Source organism: Apteryx rowi, unplaced genomic scaffold (assembly GCF_003343035.1).
Source record: "Apteryx rowi isolate R43461 unplaced genomic scaffold, aptRow1 scaffold_1120, whole genome shotgun sequence".
Taxonomy (NCBI): Eukaryota; Metazoa; Chordata; class Aves; order Apterygiformes; family Apterygidae; genus Apteryx; species Apteryx rowi.
Window position 1 is genome coordinate 48152 of NW_020447332.1, and position 5089 is coordinate 53240.

General features: G+C 46.6%; 1 long non-coding RNA gene across 2 annotated transcripts; it reads left to right on the forward strand.

Moving 5' to 3' along the window:
- The first annotated feature begins 132 nt into the window (after window positions 1-132).
- Window positions 133-3520, forward strand: LOC112971883. Of its 2 annotated transcripts, none has more exons than XR_003255493.1 (3): window positions 133-946; window positions 1825-1935; window positions 2815-3520. It is a non-coding gene; the product is annotated as an uncharacterized LOC112971883 (long non-coding RNA). The 2 variants fall into 2 exon arrangements; XR_003255492.1 differs by having other exon boundaries at window positions 1883-1935.
- Window positions 3521-5089: the final 1569 nt, after the last annotated feature.

The window sequence follows — 5089 nt, forward strand, 5'->3', positions numbered from 1 at the left end:
CGGGGGACGCATCTGCATGCGGGGCCCGGCCCATCGCCGCGGCCGGGGGCGGGGRGAAGCGGGCGGGGGCTGGGCCAGGTGCCCGCCGGGCCGAGGGAGGCTGCGCGGCGCACTGTGCCCTTCCTGCCGGGGGGGGGTGGCGGTGTTCGATCCCTTTTCCCAAGGTGACGAGCTGGCGGGGTTCATCGTCGTCCCCGGGACGTGCAGCAGCACCCACGAGCTGCTTCGGGAAGTGAGGGAGCTTCGATCTGGCCTCTGCGGGGCAGGGCGACCCGGAGGGATGGGGGCGCAGGCAGGCAGGAGGCACTGGCGCTCCTGGCTCTCTAGGTTGCTTTGGGTTTAGGAGCCTCTAGGAAGGCACGACCTGGTGGATCGATGTGACCCCGCGCGGTTCGAGCTCTGACCTTTCCAGCACTGCTGCGTGTGCGTCACCTTCTGCGTTGGTGGACCCCTGTTGGAGGTGAGGGGTGAATTTTCCTAAAGAAGGTTTCCAAGGCCTGTGCTGGGCAGGACTGGTGCTGCTAAGCGAACAGGATATTGCATTTTGTGTCGGTAGATGTCTTTCTCGGGTTTGTGCCTGCATTCCTAGATAAGGGCTACAGTAAATCAGACAAGCAGATGATGCCTATGTGAATCATGCTGCCAGGCTTGTATATTGCCAGGATATGTGGCTTTCTGGTCTGCCACAGTTGTGACCGGTTAGTATTGTTCTTGCTGGTTTTGTCTTTGTCTATCTACCTAAGGGTGAACATCTGTCATAGTAGGTTCTCTCAGATGCTTTCTGCCTTGCTATGTTTGTCTCACTTGAATCTTTAGTCCCCCTTCCAGCACTGATTTGACCTGGCTTTGGAGGGAGATTGAGATGGATGTGCAGTGGGGCATAAGGTGAATGTCCCTAGGCTGGTGTATCTGGGCCTGTCTCCTGTGTCTTGCCACAACAAATAAGGTAAGCAGACCAAAGGACTACCCAGTGAGAGTCTGGCCAGTGGTGCTTCAGTTGTGCATACTGGTCCGGGAATGGAGGTTTTCATCATTTTTCTGTCCTGCTAACACTGCAGAGGGAGAAGTCAGCTTCAAATAAGGATGGAGAAGGCCTTGGACTTACATCTTTGAGAGGCCTCCATCAGTGAGAATTCAGATATATCAATAAAAACAACAGAAAGTTGTTTTGTTTGTTTCTTTTCCCTCCTTTTGGGATTCATCTTTTTCATTGTTTCAGTTCAAGCCATTTCAAATTGTGAAAGGGATTCTCAGATCTATACTTTTGTATAAAGCAACAGTTTCCTGTTGCTTTATCAAGTGCATACACACAGACACAGGACAACACTCTGCACAAGAGCATCCCAGTTCTGTTGGAAGCCATGGACATGTCCCTAATACAAACAGCAATGATCTGAACATGCCTTCTGAGCAGAAGGGTGGCCTGAAATTAGAACTGAGATGTAATCCCCTTTTGAAGATGTGAAAGTCCATTGCTATGCAGGCTAAGACCGCTATACAGTCTTCAGAAAATGGAATGAAGATGTCAGGGTCTTGTCATGTTTTGCACTGTTGCTTTTTATCTTTAGGCAGATGGTCCTCTTTTTAGTCTTCTCATTTTATGTTCAGAATGGGGGATGGGAGAGGAAGCCCTTATCTATATGTCATTACAAGTCACCTATCTAGTGCTCTGCTTATACTTTTGCATTGCTGAGGTCCAACAACAGAGGCATACCTGTAGTGTATTTGATTCACCCACTCCCCAGTAATGATTTTTGAGGGCTGAACAAAAGTTTATCTTGTCTCCACGAGATAATTAAAGGTGCATTGGATTTTCACATGCAGGTTTTTTCTGGTTTTATGGACAACTTTAACTTTGCTCTTGTCTGTACATGCTCTGTAGGATGCCTCTTTTGAATGCAAAGAAGTGTCTTGGTTTTGTCCATCTTGCTCAAGGTGAGTCTGTCCGTATGCTCTGGTGACCTCCTGAAAGCATAGCTGTATGCCAACCACCCCTCCCCATGTTGTGAACACAGGGTTTAATTATAATTCCTTCCTGAGAGGACTTCCTGCAGCATTGCCCTTAGCTGGTGTGAAAAGGGACATGACATCCTTTCTTTGCTAGTTTGAGAAACCAGAAATTTTTCTGTTTTTATATTCTTAGTGTTGTCCACCCATCTCTGTTCAGTGTGTTCACCATGTCTTGCCTTAGTTCTCAGAGCAACCTTCCAGCCTAAGACCCACCCTGCCAGATACCCAGTTTCTAACTTGGCCAGTACCATGGTCTTTTAGGGGGTTGCAAGACTCCCAGCAGTTGCTATTTCCAGGAATGCCATGTTCTATGCCGTTACATAAGGGTTGGTTTATGTCCTGAAGCAAGATGGGTTTGCATTTCTTTAAAACTTCAAGGATCTCATTGCTCAGACGTCTGGCAGCTCCCTAATCCTGTTCTGCCTGTCCTTCCTTCTGACAACGTGGCTCCAGCATGGAGGCATGGGAGGGGCAAGAAGACTGTTTCAGTACCCCCAAACTCAGTCCCACAGCTGTCCCTCGTGGCAAAGATGAGGAACTACGTTTTCTGCACTGCTTTGGCAGGCAGCCTGGGGGTCAGATGAGCAGAATGCTGCCAATGCAGGGAAGCTTATGTAATATTTCAGAGGTTCCCTTTACCCACTTCCCATCAAATCTCAGGAATATGTGAGGATGGGAAAGATGTGGAGACTGGATAGCCCCAAGAAAAGCTAAACCTATATAATACTTAACATGAATGAAACTAAAAGAATCTGCAAGGCAGGCACAGAAGAGAAATGAGATGAATGTTTCTTTTTCCTGCAGAGCATGCCAGTCTCTGAGCTTGCACTAGCCAGAACTGCAAAAAGCACAGCAGCCATGGATGTGCAAAGGCTGCTTCCCACTCCCAGAATGCTCAGAGGGTATGTCCGCACCTGCAGCACTACTAATTCCTGACCTGACAAATCTCCCTGTGGCTCTTTGGAGGAACAGGACTTCATCCTTTCAGAGCATTGACTGGAGTTATGAGTTAATGGTTAGGTTTTGGCATGGTTTTGTGCAACGCTCGGGGATGGAATGGTAGTGGTGAAAGAGACAAATTAAAACTTCTTTGGGAAATAACAGATCCTAAAATGCTATTATCTGAATTGAACACATGCTTCTGGCCTTGCACCTCTCGCAATAGAAGCACCAGGAAAGGCTTTTCAATTTGTTCCAACTTAGAGAACAAGTAATACTGAGATTCTTATCTCAACTGAGACTAAATGAAGAGCTGGCACTTGATACATGTTTATTATTGCACTCAACTCATTCATTTGTACTGACTAAGTATGCAAACTACTAATTATGTCAATTTAATTAAGTAACACAGCTAAGGAGCAACTTCTCTGAAACTTATGTGACATTTCTTTCCTCTCATGCTTCTGGTTTTCTTATTTAATAAATGTTGCAATAAATTTTAACTGCCTTTTGAATTAAAGAAGAAAAAGGAGCAGAGGAAATAACTTTCTGGATTAATAAACCCTCAGCAGTGCTGCCATATCTAACTCTACAGCTGTTCTACAATAAAGCAAGTCCTACGTTTTTGATGCTGATTAGCTCCTCATATTGAAATACCTACAACAGGGCTTGGAAGGAGGACAATACATCTGGTTATTACGGCCTTGGCCTGGGCAAAAAATCAACATGTTAAGATCTGCCATCACAAAACAGAGAAATGTTCTCTTTCCTGATGTGCTTCTCTCTTGGTGACTAATGTCAGATATTTCAGACATCCCTAATGCACTTGAATTCCTCCTATCTATTTGTATTGCATCATACTTAGGTAGTGATTCCAGACCAGTTTGTGACTCACAGCTTATCAAAACTCTGAATGTTTTCCTTTTTGTGTGTGTATGACTAAATGTGGTATTACTGGAAAGATAGATTTTTCCACTCTCCAGAATGACTTCCTACATCAACTAGTTTACTCCTGGGCAGGATGGAATAATTATTCTGCAGTTAGGTTTTTGTTATTTAAATTCAACAAATACCCCCACATTGTCATGCTTCAGGAAAGCAGGGGCTCTTCCGCTCTTGTGACTGTCTCTGTCTCCCCGCTAGCTAGCATGGACCCTGTTTCCTTGCTTTTACTTTTCTTGTATCTTATGGGCTATTCAAGGTCAGATTTTGAAAAGTAGAATTTGCAAAAGCAGCTCATAAAGCCAGCTGGAATTAGGGTCCCAGGTACTGATAAGCATCCCTCTTGTCACCTGCTTCCATCTTTAGGTGCCTCTAAGTCTGGAAGTCTTTGACCCAGGTGACCAATATGGGCAGCATCATTGATTTGCTCTGATTTTATGGGCAGCCTGGAATGACTGGAGTTGTGCCCTACAACCACAGCCAGCCTTCAGGCAATTAGATTAGGTCTGACCATGGTGTAGCTGCAACAGCACAGGATGCTACATGGGTTGCAAAACCTGGCTGGGACCTTGGTTCAGCCTCACAGGCTGAACCATTAGGTGGCTAAGCTGTGGACTTTCCTCAGCTGGATAAAGGGGAGCTCTGTCAATGCAAGCTCTTCTCCCTGCTTTTTACTGTAACATGCAATGACTATAGCATTTCTGGCTCCTTCTGCTCTGCCCAGGCCTGTTCTCTTCCACCTCTGCACCTTTCCCACCAGGCCTGCCACTGGCCTCCTGGTACTACCTCCTGGAAGTGATGGGACTTTCTGCACCGTAAGGAGAAGTCAGGCACAGGTAGAGGGGCCCAGAGAGGCTGTGAGATTTCCATCCTTGGAGATCACAAACTTCACCTGGAGAAGGCCCTGAACATCTAGATTTATAGTGGCCCTGCTTTGAGCAGGGGGTTGGCACCTCTGTTCAGAGTTCAGAGATTTGGGCAGAAGCTCTGGAAATTATTCTGTGCTTCTAAGGAGCTGCTCTCCATTCTGTGTCCTCCCAAACTCCTGTGCTCCTGTGCTGCAGGATGTAGAGACATGGTGGGATAGCTCGCATGACTGGAGTGCTGTCATGGATGGCTACGTGTTTTTTAGGAAAGACAGGCCAGGAAAGCGAGGTGGCGGAGTTGCTCTTTATGTGAGAGAGCAACTGGAATGTAT